This window comes from Pinus tabuliformis, chromosome 6, assembly GCF_031772625.1.
Source record: "Pinus tabuliformis cultivar Carrire ecotype Pingquan chromosome 6, CPIR1, whole genome shotgun sequence".
In the NCBI taxonomy this organism is placed as follows: Eukaryota; Viridiplantae; Streptophyta; class Pinopsida; order Pinales; family Pinaceae; genus Pinus; species Pinus tabuliformis.
Window position 1 is genome coordinate 1,660,325,794 of NC_142292.1, and position 11,071 is coordinate 1,660,336,864.

Sequence of the window (11,071 nt, forward strand, 5' to 3'; positions counted from 1 at the left end):
AAATATCAAACATTGATTGTCATGGACCTTAATAACTTTGATGAAAAGACCTAAGCCAACAGGTACAAGACATGAGGGGAATGAATGACCCTTTCGTCAGATTATGGCATGCCTCTAGCGGAATGCAACTGAGTGAATGGAGCAAGACACCTAAAAATGAGATGCAGAAAGAGTTTTGATCTCTGATGGAGGATTTACAAGACCGACTCTAACAGTATCCTCATGCCCATGGATAATCCGAAGCGACCCTTGTCACCACAAGTACGAAAAACTCTGAAGAAGTATAACATTAACCTCTGCTTGCTTCTCTTGTGCCTGTATGATCTGGTCATTATCCGCCTTAAAACTCCTTATCTCTTCCTTCAAAATTCTCAATGTAACTGCCAAATCAAAAGAGTTCCCAACACCATACTACTCTTCAGATTCATAGGGAGAGTCTTTGTAGTCAACCATCTTGCTAGCCATTTGATATCTTTCCTGCAATGCATAATATGTCAAATAAACCAAATCACAATAAATCAACATACCTTAGCATAATTTAGGGAGGATACCTTGTCTGCAAGATCACCAAATCAGTGTGATACATGTATAACATAAACATAACAACATATATACATTCGCAAATAAATGTATCAACATATAAACATCACTCTAGTTAGGGTCCAGTCATCAATGCAAGGCCATATCAACAATGCATGTTATGACCTCATGCATGACAAAAACCATTACTCCATTGTACACATTGCCACATGCAACCATCAACATGCATAAGCAATGCCAAATCAACTACACATACACATAGATGCATGTAGTCGAGCATAAGTGATCAATTCTTGTAATCAACCTACAAGACTGATACATGTAATCAAACCTACAAGAATGTAGCCTAACATACAAGGATTTAAGTAGGCGACATAAAATCAACATGTAAGTGACATATAATCCATATGCAACCAATCACATACTCATGATGAAGAATTCAACAAAATAAATCATCAAGTTCCTCATGACAACCTTACTATCCTCATGATTAACATCAAGCAAATGTAACAAGAACATGGAATGCAAGTGTAAGAGACACACATGCAACTGACATGCATGCATGACCAAAACACACTGCCCATTGAGTTTGAGAGTTGAACCATGCTCTGATACCACTCTGTGGTATTAGATATGACCTAAAGATAGTGCAACCTACTTTGATACCACTTTGTAACACCCTCCTCCCACATCCACCCAAGTAACCATGCCAACCAGGGTGAACATGCGATGAGAGGCTACTATTATAATATTATACCTCCTATGTGACCTTAAGGAAGTGTAATCAATAGAAACATCACACACAATCATCCAACATCATCAACAAAAACCTTAGGAGACAAGTCAGCTACTTAGACAGTATGTCCCTGGGTCCCACTATTGTTCTGGATCTCTTAGGCCATAATCGTTCTAATGCTATGGGAAAGGGAGCGACCAGAACCCTAAAGTTTCTCTCACAAGCTTGTTTGCCAATGACCAGAGACCAAAATTGTCAATTTTGTGCTAGCAACCCTAGGATTTTAGAAAAAAATTTAGGCCCAGATCCCAGGTCACTGCCTAGAATGGAGTGATAGCTTGAAATAAGTAAAAGTACAAGGAAACAATGATACAAAATAAATAATATGAAAAATTCCATAACTAGACCCCTACTATCCATGACATGAATTTCATCAAACAAGTCATCAACATGTAACCTACAGGTGTAAATAACAGAATTAAGTGTAGGGATCTCATACTTATCTGAGAATCACTATGATCCACTGTTCCCTCATGTCATTTGTTGCATTATCATCTATTAGGCTATAGAAGCAGTATCCATTCATTTACAAGTAAAAACATGTTGAGAGCCATACATAACTGCTGTCATAAAATATTCTTATAACCAACATAACAAGCATAGAATTACCATAAAAATATCAGCCATCAAAATCCACATATACATCAATACATTCACACATAGAAATCAAGGGAATGAATTTCTCATTAATGTATACAATAAAACAACTGGATATGAGACTACCACGTTCCACCTGACCATAGAATGGTTGAGCCAAATCTCTCTTCAACCATTCACCCCCGTGCCATATTCCAAGCATGAATGTGGGACTCAACCAAAAGAACCAACGAGGGCATACTAAGGCTTAACCACCTCACCCTTATCAACAAAAACCAAGCTTTACCATAATCCATCCTGGATCACTAGGCCAACATAATGAACACATCATAACATGCTTTACCGTGATCTCCACCCGATCACTAGGCCAAACAAGCACAGATACTACTAGATTTCTCCACCTACATTGTGAGGAATTTTCCGGTCTCCTAGTCTCTCAGGATTTACCGTAATCCAAGCCTGCATCACTAGGCCCTAAATCAAGACCCACTCTCCAAGATTTACTGCATATCCAAACTTGTGATTACTAGGCCCAACGAAGAGCAGACCACCTCTAGGCTTTAATGTATATCCCACCATTCAACGGCAAGGATTCCTAGGCCATCTGAGGCAACACAAAATCTGGCTTTACCACAACCCACAGTCTGACTCAGGGGTTACTAGGCCATGTGTTCTATCATTTCAGAGATCCACCTCACTCAGCTTCGAATCCATCCAACAATCCAAATCAACCAAAACATGAGAACCCCATCACACCATGGCTATCCAGAAATGGCAAGGCTAGGCTAAAAATATTGTCGCACTTGGAAAAACCCATGCCATGATAGAAAAAAACGACATGCAATACCATGCATGCCAAATATAGCAAGGAAAATACATGTGCAAGTCGATACCTGCAATGAATCCTAATGTAGCTACTTGATCCTGCCTTTCCCTACTTGATCTTTCCTTCCTCTTGCCTTCTTTTCCTTTCTTTCTCCTATGCAAAAATTCTCCAAAAAAACTCTAAGTGTCAAAGAGTATGTGAGAGAGAGAGAATAACGAGGGAGCTCCGAAAATCAACTAAAAAAAGGTTACCAATTGATCCTTAGAATCCTTTTTATGAATGAGGCCTCTATTTTCTTCATTTTACATTATTTTCCTTCATTTTCCTCCTCACATGCAACTTGTGACCTTTCACCTCTCTTTTCTCCCAATTGCCATTATTTTCATAAATAAATGTGCCAAAAATGTCATTTGTCCTTTCCAAAGCCTTAACCATTTCCTTTGCCAATTTCCTTAGCCCTAAACAACGAAATGAACACCCCCTAGGATGTCCTGCCCAACATTTAGCTTGGAATAAGTGTCTCATCAACCGTGGTTATTGTTGTAACTTTTATTACATGGAATTTTCACTAGGGCTGTTACAATATCTTTCTTTTAGTGCATATGATATGTATCTAGTATTGTTCTTTGATTGTGATATATATGATGATGTTATTTTCCTGCAAGTATATGCAAGATTATTGGTCTATGAAAAGGAAGATGGGATCGAGTTAAGAACAATAGGATATGTTATTGAAAATGTACTAACAAATTGTTTGGAAATATATATTCTCCAAGCTAAGGAGCCTATAGGCCATCATGTCAACCAAGGGTTTCTCACAAAGGTTACACAACTAGGGTTTCGGCAGGCATGCAAATCAACTCCACATGGGCTTCTAGACCATTCAACAATATCAAATGCCCAACATCAGAGGTTGGTTGGATGCAAGTGAGGTGAAGTAGTAGGAAAATAAGCTTGTCTTGTGACCTAGAAACAATATTGGAAATGAGTACTCTATGGTTTCCTGGAGCCCTTTGTTCTTTCTTCATAACTTCTCTTTTGTCATAATGTAAAAATTTCTCATCATAATGCCATCAACTAATGCTGAAATTGATTTGAACATGTAATAATCATTAGACATGAGGGAGAGTCATGAGGAAGTTCAAGAGTCATGAGGGTAGATGAAAGGCCATGGGAGAATGTGAAAGGTCACCCTCCTCACCTCTATAAATATACCCTCAAGCCTCATTTTTAAGAACTTTAGAACTTGAGCTAGACTAGCTTTAGGTAGTTTTTCTACACTTAAGGAGCTAGAGGCATTGAACTCTTAGAAACTAGTAGGGTGAGTTATGGTGAGGCTAGGATTTCACTTTGGATGATGGTATGAAAAACCTATGTTGTATTACTAGGCCTTGATGGACTTTTTGAATATGTACCTAGATAGGCAACATGAATAATGAGAAGTTTTTTTTTTGTTCAGCATGGATTCCCATGCATCTTTATGATGGTTGTATTGGATTTCCTGTATTGGATTGCATATTTTGTATGTTTGCTTTCATGTGGGAATATGTTAATGAACTCATTATTAGCTTATGGATTTCATGTTCGCTTTGAATATTTTCTTTCTTATTCCAGAATGCTTCAACTTCAAGGCCGCCTAACTAGGAATCCATCACCGGACCTTATGCCATAGATATATTGTCTATGAAGTAAGAATTAAACTTAATCTCTCCCAATATAAGAGTGAACACTGAAATAATATGGCCGATGTTTCTATTCTTGTGCATGGATTAATCTTCTGTGAAAAACTTGAAGAAGTGGTATATCCTATTTGGGAGGCAAGCTATAGTGTAGAGCTTCATCCAGTTGCATCTCTTGAGGATGAGTCATTTTCTTGGGAAAAGATTGCAACAATAACATTGTATGATAGGTAGGATTCCAACTTTGGTGTAAAGTCTGTAATGGTGACATCTAATCAAAATGAATCAAATTCTATTGCCAAAATCCCCCTTTCATTATCTACCCAACATAAGCTGGGTTTTGGTGCAAAAAGGAAGACTAGTGCTGCAAGTATTCATCTTAAATAGAGAAATATTTTAGACTTAATTGTTGAGGTAATAACTGCAGTCCTATTACTCCCAGAAAAAGGTGAAGAATAGTTGTTTGACATGTGTTATGGTGATGATAGCGAGGATTGGAACCAAATCCTTTTTTGTGATACATGTGATGTTGTGGTTCACCAAGAATGCTATGGTGTGTAGAAAATACTAGATGTCCAATGATTGTGCTCCTAGTGCTCATACAGGTCTTGACCAAAACATAAAACCTCTAGTAGACTTGTAAATAATTTTGTAAGTCATGTGTAGAGAAACAACATAGTGGATGATGATGCATGACCTTGTATATTCTTCCCAAGAAGTGGGTGTGATTTGAAGCTAGTGGAAATGACAGGTTCAGAAAGGGAAAATAATAGGTTCTTATAATTTTCACATTTATTATGCTATTAGTGGGTTCCATAGACATTTATAGAAAACATAGAAGCAATGGAACCAATAAAAAAAATTGAAGGGATAAAAGAAGCACGATGGAAAATAATATGTTCTTTTTGCAAGGAGAAGCATGGAACTTGTATTCAATGTAGTCATAGCACACCACTTTTATATAAAGAAACTCCTTATTCTTCTTGTGTTGTATGTTTTGCATTTTTTTTGTCAAATTTTCTATTTACATAGGCCCTGATTTTCTATTGAGCAAAATTCAGTTAGTCTATCTTGTTTTATAACAAAATACATTATACATCTTCTTATCAATTCAGTAATATTTATAGGACAACTTATTGGTTGATTCCTTTATTTGTTGATTTTTTCCTTCAAAGAACAATCACAAACGCAAATGGAGAAAATAATGATTGCTATAGTTAAGTCCCTCTTGGGATTTCCACAATACTTAAGACCTTCACTACAAGAAAAAAGAACATTGGTGAGAGGTGAAAAATGTCACCATAAGCTCATTGGTGACGGTCAAAAGAGCCTTCGTCACCAAAAACTGAACGTCACCAGAAGTGGCATCGCCAAAAGTATGGATTTTGTAGTGACATTCAAAGTCCATCACCAATAATGATTTATAATGACAAATAGTGACCGTCACCATTTCATATGAACAATGGTGACCGACCATAACCTCCATCACCAAAAACTGAACGTCACTAAAGGTGGCGTCGCCAAAAGTATAGGTGTTGTAGTGACATTCAAAGTCTATCACCAATAATGATTTATAACGATAGATAGCGACCGTCACCATTTCATATGAGTAATGGTGACGGACCATAGCCTCTATCATAAAAAACTGAACGTCACCAAAGGTGGTGTCACCAAAAGTATAGGTGTTATGGTGACATTAAAGGTCCATTATGAATATTGATTATAATGATGGATAGTGACCGTCACCATTTCATATGAATAACAACGATTTATTGTGATGGATCTTTCATGGCTGTCATTATTGGTGCATATATATGGCAATGTTCGTCGACCCTCACCAAAAGCCGCATTGCCATAAGTATAGGTGTTGTGGTGGCATTCAAGGTCTCTCATGAATAATGAATATAACGATGGACATCGACTATCACCATTTCATATCAACAAAAACGATGGTTATAGACCTTTGAGGTTCGTCACTAATGATACATATATATGGTGGCGTTCGTTGACTGTCACCATTTCATATTTTGGTGACGGTTGAAAAATGTCACCAAAGCTCATTGGTGATTGTCAAAAGCTCATTCCATATGGATTATGTTAGGGCACGATGGAATCGAACCACCAACCTTCTGCTTGTATAGCGGGTGGTCTTCCATTGAGCTAGCACCGTTTAAAGAATTAGACTTTTAAAATTAGACCTTGAAACTTCATAAATTGTAAATTCTACAACTTTCAATAAATTAAAGTCTTGACAATATTTTACTAAACAAGCAAAGCAACATCGAAGCTATAGGATGCTACCTAATGGTTATGGAAGTTATGAAAAGTGAGTGGAGGGAAAAATGATTATGTATAAGAGAATCGATATGTTCAGTTGAATACACAATTAGAAGTGAAAGTCTGAAGACATTTATAATCTATAAATGACATATAACTAGAAAATTCACCAAATATTGAAAAGGAAATGTCATAAGTTTATAACATATGGAAGAAGAATATTGATGAAGATAGATGCAATATGTTATAGGTTGAGTGAAAGAAAAATCTCAATGTTGTTATTGTTTGGTGTTTAGATATCTGAATGATATCTAAACTTCTGTGCAAATGTAACACGGATATTCGGAAACCATGAACGGCATATGATAAATTATATATATATATATATACCCCCTTTACATAAACAAACAAGAAATTTGGAATTTCACAAGTCCACACTCAAAACATGATAGCAACCAACAAATAAAAGAAATTGACCTGGAAAGGAAGCAATAGCTTCACCTTCATTCTTGAGCTGCTTTTATTTATTTGAATTTGACTCATGACATTCTTTATCTGACAAGGAATTAAATTCATCACTAGTATTAAATTCATCCAACACGGACTTTGGATATCCCACTAACATATGCGTTTTTGTTGCCATGCCTGAAAACCATGGAGTTTCCTGTTGATAGTAGAATAAGATATGTTCCTGCTGCTCAAGAACACATTCCTTATTAACCATTGTTACCTAAAAAAAACCAAATAGACAACACAATATCAGCGCACACAAAATCCCCTACCGAAATATAATCATAACTTAGCAAAGAAGTGTAAAAGATGTTCTTAATTAATAAACTTTGTATTTAGAAATATTGTTTCTTTAGATTTAAAAAAGATTATGTTGTACAACACTTCCTATTTATCTAGGCAATTATATTGTAGCATATGTCACAGAGTATCAATCTACAATACCTAAAGTAAAAATACAAATTTGCTCAAGAAAATAGATTTAGAAAAGAGATTTGAAAACTATAAGTTTGTCATCAAAGCTTTACTTAATTTAACAACAAACTAGTTGGAGTTTGAAAATCAAAATCATTCATAGGAAATGAATAGGACAATGGCCAAAGTCATTATTCATACAAATAAAGCTAGAGTCATTATTTCCATTGCAGATAACTGAAATTTGGGCAGTGGTCTAACAATTAGAGCTTATTTTTTGGGAAGACTCGTCAATACCATCATTTTTTTTCCACGATCTGTTGTGTCTCTAGATCCAGATTAGATAGCTTGCCATTCTCAAGTTCTACCTTTCAAGTACTGATTTCTGGCTCGCCCTTTAAAACACAATTCTACCACTCCAGTTTATTTTTTTTTGTCAAGAGAATTGTCAGGACCTTCCCATCTTCTATTTTGCATAATCAATAACCATCCATCAATGATATAAAGAATAACAAATACACAACAAAGGCCAAAGATGTTCTTGTTGTATACCTATGTTCTAGGACTCATCTGACCTTACTAGTGCAAAGAGCTCACCCTGAAAAATAACATCCACGTGGAATTTAGGATTTTTTTAAAAATCAAGCTCCAAGTAAACCAATAAAAATATGAACATCCTTTTAATCAATAAAATCTCTGACTTAAAATAAAAGTGGCCTAGAATTGAATGTTATATCAACCATGTCAAGTAACGAACATCAGGTGAGAAATACAATCCATGCATATTGGATTAGTGAAATAATTGATTTGGTAAAAATCAAAAACATATGCCTTAGAGCTAAGAAACACAAATAAATGACTTAGAAGTAAGACATGAGGATGCCTTTTCAACCCTGTCGTTAAATAACTCTTCTTTATGTCACTTACCATTAATTTTTTTTTGATACTAGGTGGAAGTAGTATTGTAACATTAACCTCCGATAGTCTGTTTCCATGACTAATTCTCAAGATCTGCTCCATTACCAGCATTTGGGGCTAGGTAAGATACATGCAAAAACAATGAACATGAAAATCAATTCTACATCCTTGTAAAAAATGTGAGGAAAAAAAATATCCACAAATTGAAACAGACTATAGGATATCTCATTCCTGCAACACGATTATCTTGTTATGAACAATAAAAAAATAAATCAGGAGAAATGTAATTTTTGCCACATTTTGACAATGAAATCTTTTGCATATTCTATGAAAAATTGATGAAAAAAGTCAACTGAATCTTGTCAGCATTAGGATTATAGTAAAACATAAAGGAACCGCTCCAACGCATATATAATCCTAAACATAAGTATATATACATATAAGTATTTATTGAGGACATTGTATTTTGTGAAAATATGGAAGTCAAATCTTTGAAATAACATAATTTATGGTACCACTGCCTTATGAAGTCCATTCATTTGAGTATTTATGAAGTCCATTCAGGAATTTATTCAAAGTTCAAAGTTCAAACAATTAACATGTAGCCTAAAAAAACATAGATTTGAAAGGGAGATAACCCAAAGATGTAGAGTATATATCTCACATTTATATATCCTAATTTCCAGACATTGAAATGACACTTTTTAGCATACTATTGTGAATTCAGCCCAAAATGCTAGAAAAAAATATTGATGGTTATTTTGCTAATATAGAAGTTTTATACATGCATTTATTTAAACAATTAGCTTGAAATGTCAAACATATCTAAGGATGCACATAATACGTTGCATCTTTAGCGCTGGTGTGTGAACTTGAGACAACGAAGTCCAACATTAACAGTTTGCCTATAATATGCACTAGCATAATAGGTGAACAATAGCATTGTAGGTATGTGTTATGAATATATGTATGGCAGACCAATAAGAGTATGGTTGGAACATTCATGCCCAACCCTTCCAACTTTGCCTATAATTTTCACTAGTCTAATAGGTCAACATTAGAACTGTAGGTGTGAATTCTGTATCACTTACCTAAATACAACACCTTCAACATAGAAATTTCAAATAATATGTCGAGAACTGGTAGGTAATTTGCAAAATGAAAGAGTTGGCTTGATTGTTTCTGGAGAAGACTAGATTCTTACATTGTTCAATGTAAATTCATGACACTGTTGGACATAGATTGTCATTGATGTCAATATGGCAATATTCAAGAGGAGGAGACAGAGCCACAGAGGAGCAGACGGAGCCAAGAGGAGCAAGAGGAGCCACATAGGAGCAGACGGAGCCAAGAGGAGCAAGAGGAGCCACAGAGGAGCAGACGGAGCCATGAGGAGCAAGAGGAGCCACATAGGAGCAGACCAAGCCAGAGGAGCCACATTGGAGCAAAGAGGAGCTATAGGAGGAGCCACATATATATATGCCATATATATGCCAAAGAAGAGGAGCTATCGGAGCATATCGGAGCAAGAGGAGCCATCGGAGGAGCAAATGAAGCAAACAGAGCCATATATGCCTCAGATAACAGATATCGGGAGCATACACAGCTATCGGGAACCTATCGGGAGCCATCGGGAGCAGAACTCATATAGATATGTTATCGGGCTTGTAAAACCCGTGTATGCATGCTTTAACATTATCGGCGGTTAAAACCCATATATATGCGTTATACAATAATATATGCATGCATCAACATTATCGGGAGCTGTTCGAGCGATCAAAACCCATATATGCCTTCATTAATACTATCGGGAGTTGTTCGGGCAATGAAAACCCACATATGCATACATTAACACTATTGGGAGTTGTTGGGCCCTGCCGGGGGGCATGATGGCGTTGGTCGAGCGTGCTCCGCATCCTCTCCTCTCGATGGCGGCCCATCCCAGCCAGACCAGCCGTACCATCCCCCATCCACCCCAGCTAGTCCATCCATCCCATCCAGCCCGTACAGCCACTCCTTACAGCAAGTAAGCGATCCCATCTGACACCAACGACTAGCTATCCCTCGATCCAGCTGAAGAGAATATATTGCCTGGGGTGAAGGCCCGGGCGCCCAAAACCCATATATATGCATTTTGAAATAATCAAAGGCATTTCCCCTTTCGGTAGAAAAACACAGTTATATGTGTTAATATATAGTTCTGCATATATGGATATCGTGCATCGCTTATCGGGGGTTCCACTATGTGACACTGCTAAAATCTCCGATTGCGAAGCGGACCCGATGGTGGTATTAAAGGCAGTCTATAATAATATCGCATCCGCGGCAATCTGTCATGCCCTGCCTCACCCGAATGCCGATTGCGATAAGAGGAGGCGGACCCGATGGAGGCATTAAAGGCAATCTATAATATATCGCATCCGACATTTCGGAGCGGGTATATGTCGTTGGTCTCAAAGGGCTGTCACTCCTGAAACCCCGATTGCGATATATAGTTGTGGACCCGACGGAGGA